Below are 26,365 nucleotides of genomic sequence, written 5' to 3'. Positions count from 1 at the left end.
AAAATCACAAATATGTAAGGAGACAAAATTTAGATACATAGATGTGCCAAAATTCCCTTTTGTATTAATTTCCTTTGAAAATGCATACAACACTAGGTTTAGACTCACAATATAACTTAGAACTTGGCAGTTTCATCTTTCATGTTCATTACTCCCTCAAATTCACAAGTTTGAACATATTTATACAATCACAAAAGACTGGACAAACTATAAATATAACATAAGCTGAAAAATATATGGACTTCCAACCTCAACTCCTCATCTTGGATATCCTTAATTAGGATTGCAACAAGCTACATATGGGAGGATGACACATTTCATCACCTTAATGGTAAAGAGAAAGGAAAGACATAAACAAAAAGATAATAAAAAAAACATTCTCCTGTGCTTGATCCAAAATTAGGAGGGTAGTTGAAAAGTTAGCGCATGGCACTTTACTATAGCAATTTTATCTTTACTCTACTTTTTCTTCTTCTGCCATTCATTTCCTCAAAAGCTTCAAAATTTGATAGACCCATTATGAGATTTTTATCCTTTTGATAAAGTGATCAATGTATCTAATCTTATCTTTTGATCTCTTATTTTCCTTTAACCTTAATAATGTTTTAGCTACTTCCTGCTAGCAAGGACTTTATTTCTCCCACCACTTCCCATACATAGATCTCTCACTCAGTGGGCCACTCAATAGTTGTAACATCTTCTAGGTCCTTCATGGATTTAGTCTACCTAGCATCTATAATTGATTTAAACTCAACAAAATACTTGTTTAAGTCTATCTTGACTCTTAATAGAGAGTCAATCAATTTGTTATATGGGGTATCAAAGTTGTCTTCAAAAATTGTCACAGTGGCCTCTTGAGTCAAAATGGCACCAAAGGAATTAGACCATTCCTTCCAATCTCTCACTATATTAGTGGTATCCAAAATTGGTGGTATACAGGGTTGTATTCCCTAAGATAAAACTTTTAGTTTACCTTGTATAATTTGAAATTTACTAGTGAAGAAGCCAATTAATTATTTGACTACCTCTAAGCCCTCCTTCACTATGATTATCTTATTAGGAAAATCTAGATTTTGGGCCATCAATACAATAAGCCTCTCTAAATATTGTATATATGGCCCCCATAGATTGAATGTTGGAGATAACCATGAAAGTCTCATTGCAAAATTGCTTAGCACTTTGTAAAGAAACATAAAAACTATGAGCCTATTGTGATATATTCTTCAGAGTCTCAACCCTGTGGCTCATCAAACTTTGAAGGACCTTAGTCCTTACCTCATATCCTTACTAATTAGGTGGAGCATCAATTCTCATTCTTCTCAGTTTAGTTTTATCCTCTACCTCCAAACCATCTATTTGTGTTGGGGCCTCAATTGTGTCCTTGTCTAGTTGCTCCTAATCTTCCTACTTGTCTCTATTTGATAACAAGCACTTGCTCTACATTTTTAAGTTTCTCTCTAAGACTACAACCTTAGTCTTTAGTGCTTGGACCTTAGCCTCAAGTTCTAAAATTTTCTCCTTATATACATGGTTGTCTCTAAGCTCATTCTCATAGAGCTTCCTTACATCAATGTAATAATGTATGGACTTGGAAATTTTGGTCTCAATATCCTCTACCTTAGCCTCATTCATGAATGAGAAATACTTCTTGGCCTTTGAGATTTATGTACCAAAGGTTTCCTGAAAATTCCACAAAATCATGTTACCTTTTTCTATGCTAGGTACATCTATTAGCTTTAGTTTATTTGATGATGGAGCCATGTTCCAAACTGCTATAGATTTTGTATCTTGTTGAATCTAGTTCTTGTCTATAGTCCATTAGCACCAAATGCCTCATATGGTATGATATTCTCCTATCTCTTTATTTGATCAAGCATAAATTCTTTCTCCAAATCCTTTTTGGGTACTAACAACATGCCACTCCTCTACACAAGGTCCCTTACTTCCTCTAGAGTCATGATTTCACTTTCAGGATCATAGGCCTATAGCTTCTCAACTAGTTCTAGCTTTTGTGCATCTGATTCTCTTGGTTTCATCTTTAGCACCAACTCATTTTTTTTTTAATTTATATAAAAAGCTCTTGAACTCAGCTGATTTGATGAACTCATCATCCTCTATAAATTGTTGAGCCTGAATGACCCTATCATCTAGCCTTGTTGTTGCTAGTTCCAAGTCTGTGATTGTGCTCTTAGCTGGATTAATTCTATCCTAGAGATAGCCTTGCCTTAAGTCAGAAAAATATTGACTATTGCTTGGTAAAATTTGTAGGGTCCTCTATTTCACCTCTGTAGGGATATGGACCACTTTTTATCTCTTATTTCCTTTCATGACCCATGATGCCTCAGGAGCATCATATTCCTCTATTTCTAGAGTCACATCAGGGTTGTCTAGACACACCCTCTCTTCTTCTCCCATAGGTCCCTCTGGCATTTTGTCCATGATCTTATCATGGTTCGTGACCATCTTCCTAATCTTATGAGGATAGGGGATATCCATATATAATCCCATGAAATTGAGATCTATTCTCTTTAATTCCCTCTCCACCCTTAAAACATCATCCAACTTTGTTATTTTATTAGCTACCTCACCCTCTACAACTATATTTGGAATAATATTCTCATGTGGTAGCTCCAAGCACATAGTTCCTTATTTCCTAAAGGGTTCCCTTCATCCAATTGTCAAGGTCATACATCTTGTAGGAACCATTTGATAGGTTATAAAGGTGGAGTAAGGACTAGATTTGATGAAGATCCTCTTTTCTAATTGAAAAGTCCCCTACGCTAACACATCTACATAAGAAAGTGCCTTTATGCATTGTAGAGCCTAGATACTCCCTATTGACCATAAAAAATTGCCATATGAATTGCATTATACCCAACCTAGGGGAAATAAACTTTGGTAATATGTGAGGTGGCTGGGAACAACCATAGACTCTCATCAAGGAAAATTTGGAAATAAGAAAATGTCCCTCCAATTATGGTCTAATCTCTTACCCTCAAGAAGTACGGGTGGTCTCAATAGACTTTTCAAAATCTCAGGTGCCCTAAAATAACTTGGATCTAGCATTCTCATTATTACAATACTAAAATTATTAAAGAATGAAATAGAATCAGAAAAATAATAATTATTGTCTCATACCTATGTCCATAGTTGAACTAGCAGCTCTCCATTTTCATCAATGATATGATCAATGAAATTAAGGCTCACATACCCCACATTCTTGTAGAGGATTAGCTGCATTAGCAATGAATAAAGATGGAACTTCAAATCTTTTAACTCTCCACTCTACGCTAGGTCAATTTTTTCCTTCATTACCTCTAAAATTTATTCAACATAATCATACTCCCCCCCATGATAGGAGTCTTTCATGTCTCTAGAAATGATAAATTCAGCACCATACACCTTATCAATTCCATATTTTCCAACCACCTTGTGGACACCATATACTATTTTGTAAAGTAATTCCTAAACTTGTCCAAAGGCATCATTTTTCCACCTTCTTAGAGTAATCACCTACACTCTTTAAATCCATAGGGATATGTTGCAGCATAGACTTCCCATTGTAGGCACAAGTATTTCTCTCAAACTTCTTTTGCAAATCCTTCAAATCTATAGGTTGGCCCATGGCTCCATCCAATCTAAAATATTCAATAAATAACGCATGGTCAAGTGTATAGAGAATAGTTCCATCCCTCCTATGGAAGGATTTGGTTGTTGGATTAAATGATCAAATTAGGGCCTTCACCAAATCTACATCCATGAAAACCTTTAGACATATCAACTTCATTAGGTTCTTTTTCCATGGATTACACACCAAGATCTTGTTCACCCTGTTATGATAAAAATATTTGAATAGCTTAGAACCTATGGCCCCAGGGCATATAGAATCTCTACATAGAGCATATGGGTCAATGAAAGAATGGTTGTTTATAGCATTAGCATTTGAGTAACTAGGAAAAAGCTTAATCCAATCTTTGACAAACCTATTAGATTTTCTTTGTCCCATTTTCCCTCCCCTAGAAATTGAAGTTTTTGCCACTTCCATGTTCGATGCTTGAATTTCTTCTACTTCCTTATCATACATGTTGAAAGTATGCTAAAAAAAATTGTATGGATTTCTCTCTCTTGTACTAAAAACAATTATCTATATGCCTTGAAACTCTATACTTGCTCAAAATCCATTTCTCAGCAAATGGTAAACTATAACTAATTGATAGAATGTCTTTATTGCTTGATGTATATTATCAACATTCATCTTTTCATTTATTTTTAGCATGCTCAAGCCATAAAATTAGTTTATTCTATCACCTTAGGGGAGCATAGTCATTATTATCAAATGTTGTACTTTATGTTCATTTCTTAAATCTCATTGGCCGAGAACCCCTTGTCATTTCCAGCTCAAAAGATGGAAAACAAAATGTCACTTAAGGTTTATGATCCTACAATTGACTCCATGGTCAACAAACCCTCATAATTTCTTAGGTAGGGAAGAGATGTAATTCGATCTTACGATCTCTTGAAGTCAAAATGAATTATCACGTTGTTGCAAAGCTTGGAAAAACTTTATGATCTCACAATATGTGGTTCATACTGCATAGTGTAACATCTCATGTTTCCCTCTAGACCCCTATGATACTATGAGACACTATCATCTCTCTTACCATAGCATCACTAGCTTTATCCTTTACTTTTATGATCTCATGACACATACTTCTTCATAACCTCATAGCGAGATCTTATGATACACTATTTATTATAAGATTGGAGATTACATTATGTTGCATATATAAAATAATTTTTTGACCCTGCCAGTCCAACTTAGCCACCAAGTGATGTACATTTTACAATTAATAAATTAGGATCAGACACCTATCACTTGCCTAACAATGTACTTTCACTGAGCCTTATCACTTGGAACCTTAGGATCTTATGATCGTAAGTACCTCACAGCATCATAACATTCTCAATCCCACTCTTTGATCTTATGGTCAGGACTTCATTGTAACATCTTACAACTTTTCAAAAGACCTCTTGATGTCTAGATCACCACCTTGTCACAATATCACATTCTAGAATTGGAACCTCTTCGACATGACATATTACCATGACACAAAGGAATCATAAGCTCAAGCATTTTAACTTTATTATCTATGATACTATGATGTATTGCATATCTTAATATCAAGGAACTAAAAACCTTACACTATGGTCTTCTAGTAACCCTTATGTCATAGTGTTGTAAGAGATAATGTAAAAGACAAATAAGCTCCCACTCAAATTTAAAACCTAGGGTAAGGGCTAGACTCTACCTTTTATGAAATCTCTTGTAGGATAAGATGAGAAAGTAACCCATAGGGAATAACTTTTCATACTTGGACAAGGAAAAATAACTAGATTAGGGAAAAATAGTCTATTAGGGCCATCCTTTAAAAATGGAAACTAATAACATATAAACCCTAACACCACAACACTCTTTTTACAGCATTTTCAACACTTTAAAAAATGTAAAGTTAAGCTCAATGAAAATTGGGGCTATCATACTTGATAGAATGAAGTCATTATCAAAATTGGGGTTGATAAGGGTAGGAGTTGAAGCTATGGCTACATTGATCTCTTCAAAACTTGTCTTCCCTTCTTTTCTCCATGCAAATTCCATGTTATTCTTCAACATAGTTGTAAGAGGTTTTACCATGGTAGCTAAATTAGGAATTAATCTCGTCACTAAATTTATCCTACTAAGAAAACTTTGCAGCCATTTCTTGTGGCTAGGAAGGGAGAGAGAAACAATAGCCTTAGTTCTCTTAGGATCAATAGTTAGACCATCCTTAGATACAAACTTTCTTGGATTCAATGACACACCATGCTCTCTACATCTAATAAGTACTTGTCTAAGATGGAAAAAATGATCTACTACATTCTTTGACTACTACATCCTTTTTAAATGTGGCACCTACATTTTTTATCCCAAAAGGCATTTTACTATAGGCATAGGTGCCCCACTTTGTTGTGAATGTAGTCTTATATCTATTAGACTCCTTTCCCAACACTTGATTGTAACCTAAGAATCCATCCAAGAAAGAGAATCTATCTAAACCACTAACCTTAGACAATATATGTTGCATGGGAGAGTGAAGGTGATGATCTTTAAGGGAGGTCAGATTAGGTCCCTAAAGTCCATGTACAATCTGATCTCTCCATTCTTCTTCCCAACAGGGATAAGGTTTCCTACCCATAATGAGTTCTTGATAGGGAAAATTATATTAGCCTTAATCATCTTGGATAGCTCTTTTCTCATTAAGGGTTCAATTTTAGGATTTACTAGGCTCTATTTTTGTCTTACTGGTTTGACATTATCAATTAAATCTATGGTATGTTGAAACAAACTTGGGTCAAAATCCTTTAGATCATCATATGTCTAAGAAAATACATCACTAAATTCTTGACATAGATGAATGAAATTCTCTTGATTAGTTACAGTACATACCTTCCCCATGTTTAAGGTCTCTCCATTAGCAACCAAAACTAGTGTGTAATCATCTTTGTCAGTAGCTAGGTTCATGCCTCTGCTTGCTTGGTCATCAGGATTGAAGACACTCTCTAGGGTAATGAGACACTTAGGAAACTTATTGGAATTGAGATTGATTATTTTATCTCCATACTGGTTATGCAACTTAGATTGATTCCTATCTAAAAATTCTACCTCGTTCTATAGGAAATTAACAATTTTCAATTCAAAGTCAAACACTTTCTAATTGGTGTTGTTGTCAAGAATAGAAGGCCTAACCACCACTTTAATCTGCTACTTCTTTTCATCTTCAAGGCTCCTTGGCACATCATAAGATGCACCCAATGTTGTAAGCCTATCAACATGTATATTATCTTTCCTAAGGATTCTTTTAATATTGAATGCATTGAAACCTTCAAGAAAATCCCATACTCTATGTTTATAAGACTTGAGCAGACCATTCTTTGTGACACTCTAATTCCTTGCTTGATTAACCACCAACTCACTATCTCCATATACACTTAAGGATTGAATTCCCTTTTTTTGAGCAAGTAGGATACCCTAAATCAAGGATTAATACTTGGCCACATTATTGGTACAACTAAATTGGAGCCTAAAGGAGAAGTGGTACCTTTCTAGTGCAAGAGAAACCAATATCACACCAACCCTTGATCCATTTTTATTCCTTGATCCATAAAAGTACATGCCCCATATCCCTCTTGTATTCTATTTTTTCTTCATAAGGTTAGGGACAAGAGTATTCTTCTCTAACATGCAATAAGTACCAAGGCCTATCTCAAGAGTCTCTGATATAGGATCAAACTAGTATACATTATCCCACTCATATAAGAGAAAATCAAGTATCTTTACTAGGGAAGTAGCAAGCTCATCTATTATATCATTTTCATCTATCTCTAAGATAGTACAATTCAAATTGATGAGATTAGGGGTGTACGGATCAATATGATGGAGGGATAGAGGCTCTACTATGATCGAGGATTTGGTTCCATATCTAGTTCTAAAAAACATGTATGACCATTAAGAGGATATGTAACCACCTATTTGTGCAATGAAATCTCTTGAGAGACAAATGGAAAAGTGTGGCTTGACTTCAATAGCTAATATATCTTGGACCATAGTACAACTAGGGCATGCATGAATGGCCATTTCAATATTCCTAAGGATTCCTATAGTCTTGATATTACTACCATCCAACTATAATACATCCCTAACAATGGGCTCATATTTCATTTCTAAAGAATTAGCAACACACTTGGGCATTACTGAGCTACTAGCCCCTAAATCAATCATGCAATTATGGACTAGCTTATCCCTTATAATCAAAGAAACATAAGATGGAGGAGGTTTAACATTTTTACTCATTTCTCCTTCCTTTGATGGTTGTACAAGACTTGTGGCACTCTCCATGCTAGTTGGATGATCCCTTTGTTCAATGCTCTCCAATTCTTGTTGCAGCAGCCCTTTTGCATAGGTATAGTACCAACAACATCCCACATAGAAATGTTTACATTTGTCATTTTCATGTATTTTACCACATTTAATGATGCATTAGGTGCTCTGATAGAAGTTTTGGGAGTTTTATGTATAAGAGGTTGAGATGGAATAACTTGGGGACTATTCACATCTCCTCTAGTACTATTCTATCTTTTTTGTTGAAGAGAATTGGCTTGATCATTCAATGCTTGTACATGCGGTATTATATTTGATGTCAAATCATAATTAGGAGGAGGAAGGGTAGCATCTTCAATAGCTCTCCTTTTGCTCCTAGTATTGTGAGCAATGAAATCTTGGTTTACAATGCAATGTTCCTCCACCTCGTGATTCATGAAGGAGCAATCACCCTATCTTTGCATATGTGAGGCATCTCTAGGTTGGCTCTCATTATATGTATATCTTAGTGTAGGCTCTTGAGTGGTCAAATCCAAATAGGATTCAACCTTTTGACACATACAATAGGCATAGGAGTAATTGCAGGAGGGACAAAAATCTTGATCTTGAGCCATGTTGTTTTGAGGGACTAACACCATACTTAGATTTGCATTTTAGGTAAAAGAATGGTTATTCTTCCTACTCTAATCAAAAGACTTGTTAGCATGAATATTATTTGTAGGCCTACCACTATTTGGAGTTTGATATTATAGTTGAGGAGCCTTATGACCCTAAGCTTGATGCATCTCCAAAGTCACCACCTTATTGCCTACTTTCTACATCACGCAGAGACCATCCTCTAGCTTCTTCTCTTGACCTTGTAATCTCTTATCTATGTTTTACATCATAGACTAAATCATCTCTTTAATTTCATCAATTCCATTTGAAGAGGTGGAAGCTTTAGGGGCTAGAGCAAGGGGTTGTGATGAGGAATATGTGAGAATAGGGGCTATTTTTGATCTATGATTAGGCATATCAGGTAAGAAGGGCATAGGATGCCTTGGGGATAAGTTTCCTCCTTGTATTAGGATATTTTCAATTTTTATTTCTATTTCATAAGCATTGGGTAATGTATCTCCTCCCATGGTTTGGATTGTAGTGGAAATATCACTATTAAAGGCTCTAAAGTAATTCATGAAGGCATTACTAGGGGTAGGCTTCACTCCAATAGGTATTATGTCCCATGTCTTTTGAAATTTGTAGTTAAAATCAGTCATACATTCATGGGGGGCTCTTTCTATAGTAGTTAGTTTTTCAAAAGGTGAAAAATAGTCACTTTTGTCCTCAAAATGTTTACATGGTCCTCCTCCTAATCCATCCCAATCTGTTATAGAACCATGTGGTAGACCCCTATACAATTTTAGAGCTTTCCTTTTTAAAGATGGATCTAGGAATCTAATAGCTACATCATCTTCTATAATACCATGGATATTGTAGACATTTTCAACCTTTTGAATGTGTTCTAAGGGAGAGATGGAAATTTCACTACTAAACTCAAGTATACTATTGAGAGTTGTTACTAGTATGTCATGTTTTTGAGCCAAGACGAGAGGACTTCCACCATTACAGGTGGAAAAATCATGATCTCTAGCCATGTAGGCAAGTGACCTATTGATATGATCAAATGGTATTCTAGGTTGAGATCTAACAATAGAAGGAGTGGAGATTGATCTTGTTGATGTATATATTTCCTCTATACTCTGAACTGGTGATAGAGACAATCTAGTCTTCTTTCTTCTAGGGTTTGAAAATGAAAGCTCTTTTTACTAAAATTTACCTCCAGAAGATGCCCTTGTTTCATCTTTGGGCATGAATTACTGCAACTCAGTCTTAAACTAGATATGAAGGGTATAGAGTTGCCAAGTGCTTTGTGGAAGCCTCTTGAAGGCCTAGAATGTTAAGAGCAACACTATTTTCTTAGCATCAACTTAAAATTCTTCTCTTTGACACTAGTAGACTTTGAAATCTTCTAAACATTGGTCCCACTAGGCATGCCAAAAAAATTTGTCACCAAAACTTGCACCCTTGTCAAAAAATTTTACCTAAGGACAACCTTATGAAACATGGAAATAACCTTCAAGTTGTGGGACTTGAACTATGAGGTTGAGTCTCTAGAGAAGGTCAGTTTCCTTTACTATCAAGATGCACCTAACTACTCTTAGAGAGGAAAAGGGGGAAGGAAAGCATAGAATAAAACTACCTAATCTATCCTAAGGGGGGTGATGCACGAAAATAGAGCATTTGATCTTATCTCTACCCATAAATGCACAATTAACCAGTCATAATCTCAAAGAATATAGATTCAAACCTTGTTTAATCTAACAACCACATATAGATTATACAACACAAGAATTCTATAGGAAGAATTTTCACATAATATCATTCAAATTCCAAAATAGATACAATCATATAGTTGCAGAATATAGACAAGAACATTAACAAGAGGAAAAAGGTCTTGCACTATGTGTTAAGGGCTGAAAGAGACACAAGAGAGAATTAAAATGGCTCAGAGGCATAATAAATTATAGTAGTATTCATGGAAAGCAATATCAAATAATTAGAGAAAGATCAACCCTTATGAAATTTTCAAAATCTACCTTTATAGCTTACGGATAACTGAGATGTTTTCTCCCCTAAACCAAACTCAACCACTACACTCAGCATTTACTAGAAATCTATAAGAAATTTGATCATGGAACAATCCCAAATGCAACATAATCATTAAAAACATAGTTGGAAGGACCTTAGAAATGACAAAAATGGCACCATTCAATGCAAAAAAAACGTAAAATGGGAAATCAAATAGTAGAAGAAATGTCCTTTGTGTCATTTTTTGGCCTAGCATTCATTTGCAAGTGGTTGGGATCAATCAAGAAAATCAAATCATGCAAGAAAACCCAATTCCCTTCATTTCCAGCTCATGAGTTAGCAAAGTCAGTAGGTCAACTGAGTTCTACAACTAAAATAAGCCATGTGGACCAACCATGCTATCTCTTTTTTCCACCTCATGGAGTCTTCACATGTCTAACCACTTTAATCAAATAATTGTGCCACCCTTTAAAACATAACTATGAAGGATACAAAAAAAAAGGTTAAGTGTGATGTTAACTCCCAATTTTTCCTACCTTTCTTTCTAAATTGGACCCATTGAGACACATGGAAAGACCTCACTATGTCACTATAACTAAATATTGATCATTTTCCCATAGCAACATAATAAGAGATGTTGATCTACCTCTATCTGACAACTCCAAAAATGCATTAATCTTGTTAGCACAACAACCAATAGGAAACATGGCCTCACACCAACTCATCTAGCACTTTTTCCACTTCACCTACAACCCACAATAAGAAACGAGACCCATAGTGCCACATGTCAAAAGCTCACTTTGTCCCATGAATTGACTACCTCACTTTTATGTAAAGTGACAAAGTGATGGCCATGGATCTTAATCCATATGACAATGGATGAAACATGTAGAATAAACATTGGCCCATGAAACAAAGAGAATAATAGAACTCACTAGCTGGACTCCTATCAAAAAACTCACCAATGCCGAGAAAGAAGGCCCACCCTAGACACATGTTATGACATCACTTTGTCACATAAAATAAAGAACAAGAACTTCTAAAAAGTGACAAAGTGATGGCCATATATCATGAAAGATCTTATGATGAACAAAAAGTCCTACTAACAACTGCACTAACCTAGAGAGGGATGGGCCCATGGTGTTACATGGCAGTCTATTGCTCATCACTATGAAAAAAGAGACTGCAGTTTTTGATGGTGATAAAGAGAACACCCTCAATCCTTTTGCATATTATGGTGGATGAAACATGGGCCCATAGAAATATTAAAATAATGCCAAACAATATAACATAAGGTTTTAATATAAATTATTTATGTACCCCATTTATTTGAGATTTCAAATATGTGAACGTTACTACATTTGACTTCAAATATTGCAATTTTTGAAAGAAGGAAAAAATGACTAATAGTGAATTCATCTCCAATGAAATCAATGAATTCTACATTGAAAGAGGAAGTAAAAGAAAAGTATCATCCCCTGGTATAGCATAGTAGAATGGTATAGTTGAAAGAAGGAACAAATCCATCATGAATTGTGCAAGAACTTTGATGATAGAAAACAATGTGGCAATCAAATACTAGAAGGAAGCAATCAATACTGTAGTGCATACTTTGAATAAAGTATAGTTGAAAAAATACTCAAATAAAACTCTTTATGAACTATGGTATGGCTACAAACCTAATGTAAGTTACTTGAAAGTATTTGGTAGTAAATGTTATATCTTGAAGGAATCTAGCAAAGGTAAATTTGATGTCAAATGTGATGAAGGCATATTTCTAGGATATTCCTACATAATTAAAGCATATATATGTTTGAATTTATCCACTCATAAGATCATAGAAAGTGTGCAAGTGAGAATTGATGAGCTTGTAGAAAAGAGTGAAGAAGAGAGCACCAAAGAACTTGGGGATTACATAACTTTTATCTACTATGAACTTGATACATTTCCAAATCCAATTGGAAGTCAAGTGAATTCACCTCCTGAGTCCCCAAAATCTCCAGAAGCTACTAAGTTGCAATCAATGCAACCTAAGTCACAGTATGAAGGACTCGAGTCATAATCAAAAGCTATTGAATTTTTGCTAGAGCTAACCGAGTCTAATGGACCTGAGTCACAAATAGTGGGACTTGCACTTGATAAAAAATATTATGGAGAGGCTAGTGGAACAAGTTCTAGATCCAAAGTACCTATGTTAGAAATATATGTCAAAAGGCACCATGCACTTGATCAGATCATTAGAGACAAGTCAGATGGGACAATGACAAGAAACAAATTGAAAGGTACATGTTTGCTTATTGAATTTGAACCTAGACCAGTTAAAGATGCTTTGGATAATGAAATTTGGATTGAAGCAATGAATGAAGAGATAGAATAGATAAAAAGGAATAAGACCTGGACTCTTGTTCCTAAACCCAAGAACAAAAATGTAATTGGCACAAAGTGGGTTTTCAAAAATAAGTTGAATGAAGATGGAGAAGTTTATAGAAACAAAGCAAGGTTAGTATGCAAAGTTTATTCTCAAGAAGAAGCTATTGATTATGGTGAAAATTTTTCTCCTATTGCAAGAGTAGAAGGTGTTAGGACTTTACTTTCTTATGCCGCACATAAAGGATTTAAAGTTTATTAAATGGATGTGAAATCTAAATTCTTGAATGGAATTCTTGAAGAGGAAGTTTACATAAAACAACTAGAAGGTTTTGTAGATCCTAGAAAAAAGGATATGGTTTGTAGACTACACAAAGCATTGTATGGTCTCAAGAAAGCTCCCAAAGCTTGGTATGAAAGACTTCATAACTACTTGATAAAGATTGGTTTTTAGAGGACAAACGATAACAGCAACCTATATATCAAAAAAGGACCAGACAAGAAGAATGTATTGGAAGAAATATTTGTGGATGACACATTATTTACTAGAAATGATGACTCATGCAAGACATTTTCAAAAGAGATGAGTAAATAATTTGAGATGTCCATGTTTGAAGTGAAAATATTCTTTGTAGGATTATAGATTTAGCAGAAGAAAGGTGTTATCTACATTAATCAATCCAAGTATATCAAGGATATACTAAAGAAGTTTGGAAAGGAAGATTCAAGACCAACTGGAACACATATATCTACTAGACATAATCTTCTAAAGAATGATGATTCCAAGGAAGTAGATCAGACCATATATAGATCAATGATTGAAAAATTGTAATATGTAGTGCGTACAAGGCCTGATATTGCATTAGTAGTTAGTATGGTGGCAAGATTCTCATCAAATCCTAAATAAAATCACATGATGGAAATCAAGAGAATCATGAGGTATATGAAGGGTAATGAAGACTATGGATTATGGTACAAGAAAGGAGGAAATTTGGATTTAAAGGCCTTCACTGATGCAGATTAGGTAGGAAGTGTTGATGATAGGAATAGGACCAATGGTGGAGCATTATTTCTTGGTAAAAGACTAGTGTCTTGGACAAGTAAGAAGAAAAATTGTATTTCTCAATCTATAGCAGAGGTAGAGTATGTTTTAACAGCAGTTAATTGTTCTAATATTGTTTGATTCAAGCAACTATTGGTAGGTATGAAGATAGAAATCAAGGATCCACTAGTTATCTTTTGTGATTATACTAGTGCAATTAATATATCAAAAAATTATGTGATGCATACCAAGACCAAGCACATTGCTATAAAATATTATTTTCTAAGAGAATTAGTGCAAGATAAAGATGTAAGATTGGAAAATGTGAATACAAAACAAAAAATTGAAGACATATTCACTAAGTCATTACCTAAGGATGAATTTTTGTATCTAAGAGGTAAGTTAGGGGTTAATCCCCTATTTGAAGATCACTAAATTAAGTTTAGTGATGCATCAACCAAAGTATGTTGAAGATCAGTTAGTTGATGCAGTATTGAAAAGGGTAGATTGTAGATGAATCAGTACTTGAGGTACATTGATATTCACTAAATATTGTCTTTGGCATAAGATGTCAAAGAGGGAGAGTTTGGCTATCATATCATAGAAATTTTTTGAAGACAGAGATTTTGAATATCATCAAAAAAAATTGCATAAGATGTAAAAAAGGAAGAACTTCATCTAATATCAAAGAAGGAGAGTTTGCTATCAGAAGAAGATGTTGAAGATAGAGTTTATTGATAGAGGGAGAAACTAAAGGCAGAGGGAGTTCACACTGATAAAGGGAGTTCTCAAGGATGAGAATCAAAATGAAACTAAAGATATTTTTCTTTATTTTTCTCTAAAATTTCATTGTATTATGACATGTTGTATTTCCATCAATCACAAAGAGGTAGATTGTTGAAAATAATTGGTTAATTGTGTATTGTCTTTGATGTTAAACAAAATGTCATATCTTTACTAGATAGTGTATGTCAACATCACTCAGGAAATGAAGATAGTTTCTTATGTTTGCCAAGCATTCTAGTGTTTTCTAAGTTCAAAAGGCAATGTCCACCGAATTCACTTGGGCATCAAAAAGAAGCTCACAGAAGTTGAGTGTTAACCAAGTTCACTCGAGTGACAAAGTAAAGTTGGATGGAATGAGTGTTAACTCAACTTAGTTAGTTACCAAAGGAACTTTTTGAAGATGCAGTGTTAACGAATTTCACTTGGTTAACATAGGAAAATTAATTCTGAGTTAGTGTCTACCGAGCAGGGTCAGCTAATAAAGGATTTTCTTGTTTTGGCATATTGAGTTTAATGGATTTGTTTGTTTGTTCTAGCCAACAAAGGAGATGAATATTAGTTATTTTAAGTTCTATTCAATACAATTTGATAATGGATATGATATAAGTATAGGGTCAAGTTGAAGATTGAATGTGTGAAAGTGTATGGAAGAATAGAAGATGCTTAGAGGAAGTGAATTAGAAGGATAAGCAGAATATCCTTGAGGAGCTGCAAAGATACATTCAATCAGAAAGGATCAAGTGTTCAAGCTAGAATTGAGATCTATAATTAGCAATTTAATTGGATAAGAAATAATTTCATCTCATTGTTACTCTCTAACCATTGTAGCAGTTATCTTAAACTCTTAATAGAATTGGCTTAACAACTATTTGTAAATCCTCTAACAAGGTGGCATTTCTAGATTGAAGTGTCTAAAGACCTCTAACAAGGCCACTCCTAATAGGGTGATTAAATCCTCTAATAGGGTCACACCTAACAGTGTTTTTTGTAACCTTTAATAGGGTTGGCTCCTAATAGGACTCACTTCATAAATGTGAAAAATGGTAACTAGTTGCAATTGGTGGGTTTTTTCCCAAATTGGGTTCCCATGTTAAAATCTTGGTGTCACTTATGCTAATGTTATTTCTTTCATGTGTATGAAACTAAGTCAATTTAGGTTAATCATAGAAAGCATCTTAAGATTTTCATGTTAAGCATTTGTCGAGCTAAAGTTGTTATTTTAGCGATTACCGAGTTACAACATATTATCAATGTTAACCAAGTGCCTATGTGTTTTCCAAACAACAATATTTTTAGTAGTATTTATGTTTTGTGCTGCCATCTAAGGGATCTAGAGTGTATTTTAGTGGTAACTAATTCACCCCTCTCCTCTTAGTTACTTCTCTTATATTTCTAACATGGTCCAACCCTTAACTAATGTTTTCAAATTTAGAATTAAAGTTGTCAACAACTTCATGATTCAAATCTATCAAATTTCCATAATCTATCTAAATTTAATAAATAGTTTATGGATTTTCTATAGGATAAAAATGTGGTTGAAGCTTAGAGAATGGATTGAGTTTAGCTACTTGAATTAAATAAGGTTACTCTTGAAGAAGTAAGGGAATGACATGGTTGACTTGCAAAAATATAGTCTTATTTTTTTGACATGAGTTGGAAGCAAAACACATTAAAAATAATAATTCTAATACATATTACTGCATGTTAAAGAAGGAAAGATGAAAATATGGATTAGGAAACACATCTAATAATCCTGAAGCTACAAAGGAATTGTCTATGAAGTAGGAATTCAAGCATGTCAAGGAATGCATAACATTAATGAGAAAAAATACATGATCTAAGTGGGAGAAGAGAGAATTAAAGTTTGGACAACAAACACAAGATGAGGGGACTAAAGTTTCCTTAGCTAAGAAACTATGTATGAACATTGTTTTGATAAAGAATATTCATTCTATGAATGATGATAGTACCAATGATGAAAGTAGCAATGAAGATGATGATGACACATAAACTCTTCTTGGCTCTAATGATAAACTAAAATCCCAAATTATTGTAAAGGCCAAAGAGGATGAATTTAAGGTCTTGGAAGGTGAAGAGCAATATATTCCAAAATCAAGGATTCTTGCTCTACCTTTTATGGTGTGAGGGATAAAGAAAACAAAGAAACAACCTCATGATGAAGTAGACTATTATCTACACTCCATATGAATTTGATATGTGCACTAACTATACCTTACTGTATTGTGCATAGGTAGACTATACTATGATCATAAATAATAACTAGGACTAGGCTTTTTCATGCCCATGATATGATTTTACACCTTCAATTAAGGCCCTTGTGATGTAGAGTAGACAACTAGAAAGGTGTAAATGAGCTTTCCCACTCTATCACCAAATTAACAAGTTACCAAATTAGACAGGGATAGTCATGCCCAATAACCCTTAAGAAATAACTCTCCAACCCTCCATTTTGAGTGCTATTCATTCTTACATTTTTTGAAAGATCAGTCCATTTCCACTACTTTCCAACATAATCAAAACTTCACTAAACCACTCCTTGAATTTAAAAACTTGTAAAAAATTTCATATTGTTGTCACAGACTTATCTAAGACTAGTATCATTCTTTGTTGCATTGTGTACACATGAAAAATGATGCATGATCCTCTTCCATCATATTATACATGTTATTTTTCCTATCATATGCTTGCCTCCAAACTTTGAGGTTTGTTGAAACTAGAATACATGAATTGTAGCAGACAATCCATATAATCCTTTATCAATCTTCTACAACCCCATGGACTCATTTTTGTTCCCTTCTAACCTAATTTTGCATTCACCAACCTTTTGGTTTCCTTATAGTTACCAATCATCTAGATAGTCAAGTGGCTTTGAATGCAATGGATGATGTTTTGGAGTATTTTTAATTATGTTGGTCACGTATTTTTCCATTCATTCATTCATTTAGAATTTAGGAGTGAATATATTTCTTTTTCTCTTGTTATGTCCTTGTGATATGTCTTTGCAGTGATATTTTTTAATCAAGAATGAAGAAAGGGAAAAGGAAAAGGAAGGGTTAGTATAGGGAGTCTATACCTATCTCCTTCTTGAAGATTTATTTTGTTATTTTCTTGTGATGTAATAAGGATGTGATAACACCATCCATTTTGTGTTTTTTTTAACCTTTTGTGTGGACAAGGCTCTTTGTGGTCACTTTATAAACCAAGAAAGCCCTTAGTCCACTAGGTTAAGTTTTGTTGGTTTTGAGTGTTTTGGAGTCTAATAACTAAAAAAGGGTTTGTTTTAACGTTAGATATGTATTTCCCACCATTCCTAAAGGTTTGGGATCATTTGGTAACAAAAAGGAGCAAAAATGTAAAAAGTTGTCATATTCAACAAAAAATGGTAAAATTGCTAAATGCAAGTCTTTCAAAAGTTGTCAAGAAAAATCATTTTAAAATCACAACATTAATAACCATCAAAAGTTGATTTAAGGTATTTAATACATAATACATATTTCCTATATCATATCATCAATTTGTATGGATGGTAACAACATTTTATGAAAAGAAAAACCTATTTTCTGGAACAATTTTTGTTGTATGGCCCTATACAAATTTGTGGGAAAAAATATAGCATGCGTAAATTTAGTTCTCCAAGTTAGCTTTCATTTTCACTTGGTTTGGTTGAATTTTCTTAATTTTGAAAGGAGATACATCATTTTTACTGAGTATAGGTCTGAAACCCTCAATTCAAGGGTTTGGAGCAAAGAGATGGCCCTAAATTGCAATTTCACCATTGGAAATTAATGTCATTATATGAAATACAATTTAATATGTTATATTTTATTATTTCAAAAGCATGGGATAGGAAAATCCCATTTGCTATTTTTAATTTTATACCCTAGCCTAAATATAACCTTGTATTTAGCCTAAAAATGCATTGTTTGAGTGTGTGATCAAAAAAGGAAGGTTGTGGGTAAATTATTTTTGATGAAATAGTTCAAAATATTTCTATAGGAGGTTAGCAAATCAATAAATTTGTTTCATACACCCAACTAAGGCAATTCTATCAAGCCCTAGCCTAACTTGATCAATTAGGCTAAAGTGGTGTTTGCAGTTGTTTTGTGTTGGAAGAATGAAACTGATAATTGGTGTTTGAGGGAGTGAAAGGGTTGTGTTTGAACCTATTTAATTCATTCCAAGAATTCCCAAATCCACATCCTTAACCTTGTTTTAATGGAAAGTTGTCAAGAGAGACCTAGTTTACAAGAAGGTCAAAAAGCCACAAAACTACAATTTAGGTAATCAGTTCTTTTTTGAGATGTTTGGTGGTTGGAACTAAGAATAAAATCCATCATTTGAACCATTATAGGATACCCTAGGACTTGGATCAGAATATTGAAGTTTGTAGTGCCTTTTTAAGGAAGTTGGACCCTGGGAGTAAAGTGAGAACCTAGGAAAGGGAAAGTAAAAGTTTGAATAAATATTACATTAGCATATTGATCCATATTGAAGGATTAGATTGGAGAGAAGTTACTATTGTGCACTCTACATCAAGGGTGTTGTATACACACTCCAATAAAAGTGGCTTACATATAACCACATTAGTGGCTAGTAGAAGCAGTAGAAGGCAAGGACAGTCAGTGGTAGTGGTAGTAGTAGTAATAGTACTAGCTAACTATACCATACTATACAACGTAGAGGTAGAATATACTATGTTCCTAAATAGAAACTAGGCCTAGGTGTTGAAAATAGATTGAAAATATCATTATTGAGAGAGATTATTGAAAGAGGGAGATCGTTGAAGAAGAATATGTGTTTTAATCATTGTTTTGTCATTAATGTCAAACCTGCTATTTGTTGGTAAGATAACTACTCATAAGATTCAAATACTATCACTTATTTGATTAATGAAGAGGATTTCATCAAAATATGTAACAATAACACCTAAAGGAAAGGTTGAGTTATGATTATGTAATGAAGCACAAGAATCAGTTAAGATAGTGATGACATGATGTATTGGTAATCTACTTAAGGTTACAAAGGTTGGTTACACTAAGAAAGTTTAGAAGAAAAAGTTACAAAAGGTTTTTCTACCAAGCTTGACTAAGTAGATAGTAGGTACCGAGAAAAGTCAGAGAAAGCCAAGCAAAAAATGAGTTTTAGCCAATTAAATGCTTATTCTAGTCTATGTTGAGTAGAATAGTGGATGCTGAGCAAAGTTTAGTTGATGTCGAGCACCAGTAAACTTTAGTTCATGATGAGTAATTTCACAATGGATGTCAAGCAATGCAATATGTTTCAAGCATTAGAATTTTGATAATTCCAAGCTATTGCATTGTTTAAAAGATCATGAATTTGATGAATCTAAGCTGACAAGTTTTTTTTTGGATTATGTGAACTAGGTGGAAGATAAGGTTGATGAGCTAGTGGCACAAAATTCAAGGATAAACATTTTTAGGTGAATTCAAAGTGGATTCTTGGAGAAGTTTCTAGAAGAGATATGAGATATGGGTAGATACATTGTATCCTACCTAATCCATCCAAACCCTTAATTGGATGATGTAGAATGAGCAGCAAAATATCTTAATTTCCTATTTATAGAAATGGCTAGTCATGAAGCAAGGTTGTCATGTGTGATAACCTAAGGGAGACAAGGAGTCAAGGTTTTTTCTTCATTAAGTGACCTAAGAGAAGAGTCTACAATGGCATGTTAAGCAAGAATGCTTAAGGAGATGAATTCTTAAAGAGTGAACAAGCTATTAGAGCTGCAAAGTATGAAGGACAAGTAGAATTGAGGACTAAATTGTGATCTATAATCTTCAAATGAAGTTGTAAGTTGTATTAGATCAAAGCCTTACTGTTACTCTCTAATAGTTGTATCAGTCTAGGGTAAATCCTTTTAAATTAAGGTTGACCTAATGGTCATTTGTAAATCCTTTAACTGGGTGACATTCCAAGTGAATTGTCTAAAGTCCTCTAACAAAGCTCATTCCTAATAGGTTGATTAAAATCCTTTAATAGGGTCACATTTAGTAGTGTGTATTGTAACCTTAAATAGGGTTGGCCTTTCATAGGGCAACACTTTAGAAGAGTGAAAAGAGTAGCATGTTACTTGTCATTTTTCTCAAATTGGGTTTCCATGTAAATCATTGTGTCAAATGTGTTGATGAATCTGTTATGTTACATGGTTTACATTTCTACAAGTTGATTTGACAGTAACCTACAAGTTTTAATTAAATGCATAATCTATGGATGCATGCATGAGTATAAATGTTTTATGGGTTCACTAAGATGTGAAGATTTTTATTTATACATCTAGACCTTGGATAACTAATTCACCACCACCACCCCCCCCCCCAAGTTATTCTAAAGTATTCCAATAGTAGGCTTGTTCATGCCTATCATATGACACTAACATCAAACTCAAGGGATTAAAGGTGGGTGCTGGTGTTCAAAGCTCTATTTTTAGGTAGGGGAACCTTTCCATGAATAGTAGTCATTTTTGCAAGAACACAAGAGGTTTCACATGGATTGAGCTTGAGAGTTTAGGGGTGTGAGTTTCACATGTTATCATGAAGCCCTAATAAGGATTTTCCATTTTTTGATTGATACATTAAGGAAAAATGGGAAAAATAACAAGCCTCGAGTGTGTGCATGTCTATTTCCTAGAAGTAAGAATGTTCATCTTATAGGTGTAAGCCACAAGCTTGTTTTGGGTGCTCACTTTGGTAACCTATTTAGGCTTGAAGTTGGTGCTTCGAAGAAAAAAAAATTGGGGAAGAATATGGGCAGTTTGGATTTGATTCTTTATAAATAAAAAGATATTTTTATATTATCAATACCTTCACACACAAATTTCATAAATGTTTTATATTTTTTTGGGTCACCAGCTAGGAAACTAATAATGCTAGATGGATGCTTCTTCAAAATAAAGTATTTTATAGAAAATTTGTAGGGTAAAATAAAACAAAATGAGAATAAATTATTATCCATTGCTTCAAAAAAATGGATTTAAATTCATTAATGGTGTATTCTTATATATTTTAAATGGCTCTAATTTCACCATCACACCATAGCTAATAGTCGAGCAGGCATACCCTGCAAGCTTTACAATAGCTAAAATTAATTTTAAAGATAAAGAATCCAATTATCAAAAAAAAAAAAATGGATTCAAGTTGTTCTAATAAGTGAAAACAAAAATATTAAGAAGCTTGAGGTTCCTCCATTCAATCAAATAATTTAAGAGTGGAAATTCAAAGAAAGAGTAAAATACAACCTTTCTTAATTTAACAGTTACAAAGGTATCCAACATATTGAGCAAAAAGCTTTCTATAAGTGACCAAAAAAGCTCTAAATTTGTTTCCACCAAAAAAAAATAATGTTGTTTTATTACAAGAGCACCCTTATGGCTGAGGAAGAAAAATAGGAGGGTCCTAGCTACAAATATTAAATGGAATGTGGGTTATGGTCTGTGATGTTAAATTCTTAAGTTTAGGTTTACTAAGAGAAGAATAGATAGAATACATTGTAATGATTGCATTGTGACATCAAAGCACAATTTCATTGGAGAAAGAATACATTATTTTGGCTTGAATTTGGCATTGGGGAGAAAAATATTGGGGAAGAATATGGGAAGTTTGGATTTGATTCTTCATAAATAAAAATATATTTTTAGATTATCAATACTTTCACACACAAATTGCATAAATCTTTTAGCTTTTTTTGGGTCACCAGATCCAATTCTCTGAAATTCATTATATTTGGTAACCTATTGAAGATTCCAAAGTCTTTTTGTGGGGTTACTTGGAATATTTATGAGTTATAGAAGGAAAAAAGTGAAAAAAGGGTCTACAAGAAGAGCCCCAATTAGGTCTACTTGTAGGAGTTTTTTGTTTGAGCCTATTGAGATACTTAAAATGTATTGTCTAGTCATGAAACCTTTTGAGATGTTAGAAAATAGTACAAAGGGGTGTGAGGAAGCTCAAGATCCTAGAGAGTGCAAGGAAGTAGGGTGTTGTGTGAAGATTTAGTACCTTTTGAGGCTTGTTTGGAGATAAAAGGTGAAGGGGAAGTAAGTAGGTAAATGGGGTTGTGAAAGAAGACCACTTTCCTCTATGCCAGAGACTATGACAAAAAGTGTATCTATATCAGATGCAAATATAGTTTTTTAATGTATTGTGAAGTCCAAAGGGTTTAATTAAGGTTTTGAAGAAACTTTTGGTGATTTATGTACAAGAAATTCTCTAAAAGAATCTCCTAGTGAAGGTTGTGTAGGTAAGAAACATTTTCTATAATTTTAATTATTCTATTATAACATTAGAGTATAATTGTAGAAATTGTTTCATACTGTAAACTTAAAATATTGTTCTAAAACCTATATTTTTGGATGGAGGAATTCATCTAATTCATGTTAATTTTTGTGTCACCCAATTCCATCAAGTATTGGAAAAGTTATTTATTTTTTAGTACATGTTGTACAAACCCTTACTAGGGAAACCCAAGAGTTGGAAAAATGTAATAGCTTTATAAGAAACATTTATTTTATTTTTCTAAAAAAATTAGATCACCACACAAAGTAATATCACATGGTTTTAATGAAGAACAATAATAAAAACTATCTTAGACACATGACAGTAACATGAGGATTTGGTCACATTTTATTCATACAAGGGTGTCTAAAGAGAATTTGTGGAGTTGGTGATGTGTATGTAAAAAAATTTAATGTTATTAAAAAAATAGAACAACCATTTGAGTGGACTCTTACTCTATCATGTGAGCTCCCATCATTCTTGGGGCAGTATTTCTGATACCTTGAATTTCATATGGCTTGCATGTTGCTGCAAAGCAACCTATAATATATCCTTCATGAGAGTTTGTTTCTAGAAAAGCTCAAATATGCCACTCCCATCCCATGTAATGATGTTAGCATGTATTTTGTAGAAAGAAAGAATACTAGAGGAACAAAGAAGAAAGAAGAAAAAACACGTGAACTTTCAATCATGAATTTCACTATTTGTATTTGGTTTAAGTGTGAAGGTTCTTACCAAGCCTGTATTTCTAAAGACATAAATACATGTTCTATATTAGATGGTGATACATAGAAAATAAAATTTCAAATATTTTGTTACTTAATATATACTTAAAATGTATGAAATCAAAGAAGCAAGTTCTTATGTATATTGATATAGAGCATGTATGCATCAATACTGATCTACACCACCCCATATCTTTCTTATACCTAGAGATGGATCTTTAGGTGGTAATAAGTAAATATTTTGACACCCACTCACATCTAATTAAACAAGTAATATACTTAAAAATATATGTAAAAATAAACTATAAACTCGTGCAAAATGAACAATCACCACAAACTACTCACAATAACAAATTACTCTTCTAATTATAACAAAAACTACACTTGTAGTCAGTTAAGTGTACTAGACTTGTTAAAAAATAGAATCTATATTATTATTAATAAATATGATGAATTTAGAATGGTCCTATGGGTGTCATCTCATAATTATAAACCTAAGGTACAAAGAATCTCCCTTAAACCTAAACAAATGATCATTATTAAAGCCACCCAAATAGAAAATCAATAAAGCTCCATTATAATTCCTATGTGGAACTTCTTGCAACTAGTTCAAGGGGTTTTGTATCCACTAAAAAGTCATAGAAATTAAGGAGTTTCTCTCCTCCAATATATAGTGATAGACAAACATAGTCTCCAATATATTTAGTAAAGTTAATGAATAAACAAGCATGTCCTCTCTCAAACCCACCCTTGATTAAATATGAAATTTTAAATTTTTCTCTTTCCCTCCAAAATACAACCACACACAATCCTTGGAAAACTCTAATATTTCATCAAATAATCAATTTATTCTTACTAAATTGAAAAAGTCACACATAGTTTGAAGTGGCATAAATTTATTTGTGCTAATTACTTTGAAGTTACCATAAGAGAATGCAAGTGATCATACCATTATTTCAATATTTTTTAGTTTATATTAGATTCTAATCTATCAAGTTTGCATAAGATGTGAAATTTCTCCTAGTTACTACAATTTATACAACATTAATGACTTTCTATGCTAAGGGGACATAGCTTGGGATCGTGAATGATGTCTTTGAAGAAATTATGTGATCAGATTTCTAGGTGGATTCATTAACTACCAATATTATTATAGAGTCTTATAGTATTTATGGATCATTAACTAAGATGAAATAAACTTACACACACTTATAGGAATGTTGAATATTTATCAAGAAATAGATCTATTGTGGTTTCACAGTGCACACCCTGTTTTGACCAGAAATGGGGACCCCCTACTTTATTTTTCAATTTTTTGGAACCCTAGTTTAAGCTCCAAGTCCTTTTGAAGGTTTTATCTAATTTCCTAGTTCACGTCTAGGTCCTGACTGGAAAGCCCAGTTGTCAAAAATCATAATTTCTATAAGAGACAAGTCTTTTGAAAAGTCAAGAGGTGCACCAACACACCTCAACTGGTATGCTAATGTGCCAAAGTACATCAAGAAAAGAGGCATTTCACCTTTGCAGATGCACATTTGCACACCTATACAACACCAAAGTTGATAGGGCCTATAATAACCCCCACCCTTCTCCTTTCCATTATTCTTCATTTGCTCATCTTCTCCATCTACAAAACATGAAAACAAACATCAAACAACACCAAAAGGAGGGGTGCATTAGCACACCTACCCAAGTGTGTTGATGCACACCTCTTTTGCATCTTTGTCCATTAAAACATAAAAGGAACCTAAAAAATAAACAAGAAAAACCTAAATTAGGGTGTGCATCATTGCACCTAATTAGATACACTGATGCGCACCTTAAAAGCTTCACAAAACACTTGTTTTTTTGCCAAGAGTTGAAATGTAGGGTGTGCAATAGCACACCCCATGAGGTGCACTATTGTGCACCTTATCTTAAGAATTTGATTTGAAAAGGGGGGGCACACTAGGTGCACCTATCAAGTGTGCTAATGTTTTTTGCATTTCAGGACTTAAAATCAAGTTTTTTCATGTTTTCAAAGGAACTAGGTTTTTTAGTTTTTTCTCGTATTAGTACTAGGATCTGATTGATCATTTTTCTTTCAACTTTGGACTGATGAACATCTTTTTGTGTAGATTTGATGGCATCTTCATCATCCTTCCTTCCTAAGAAAATGGCACCAAAACCAGTAGTATTCAAGTTCCAGGGCATTCCTACAAATTCACAATTTTAGGATAAGTACTCAAAGATGGGGGATACAAATTTTGGTCACACAAATTTGGGTGCCTTCTTAACACTATGCAACCAACCCACGAAAATATCTTAGATGATATCCACATTGGTCTAATTAGGGCTTGTTAGCGCAGCATCACACCTAGTGTCAATGCAATCCTTAGACTTGATTATGACACTCGCAAAACATTATGTTTTTGAAGAAAGGGTTATAAAAAACATAATTGGAGAGATCATCCTTGATCTACGACCCAAGAATATTGAGAAAGTATTCCATCTCCCAAGGGTGGATCAATTCATTAGAAAAACCTATGAGCAAGCAGAGAGATGGTATAGGCAACATGTTGTGAGGCTTCTGAGATCATCTAGTCTACAT

This window comes from Cupressus sempervirens, chromosome 11, assembly GCF_028749045.1.
Source record: "Cupressus sempervirens isolate cs-2001-9-10 chromosome 11, ASM2874904v1, whole genome shotgun sequence".
In the NCBI taxonomy this organism is placed as follows: domain Eukaryota; kingdom Viridiplantae; phylum Streptophyta; class Pinopsida; order Cupressales; family Cupressaceae; genus Cupressus; species Cupressus sempervirens.
The sequence above is the reverse complement of the archived record's forward strand: the minus strand, read 5'-3'. Positions refer to the sequence as shown.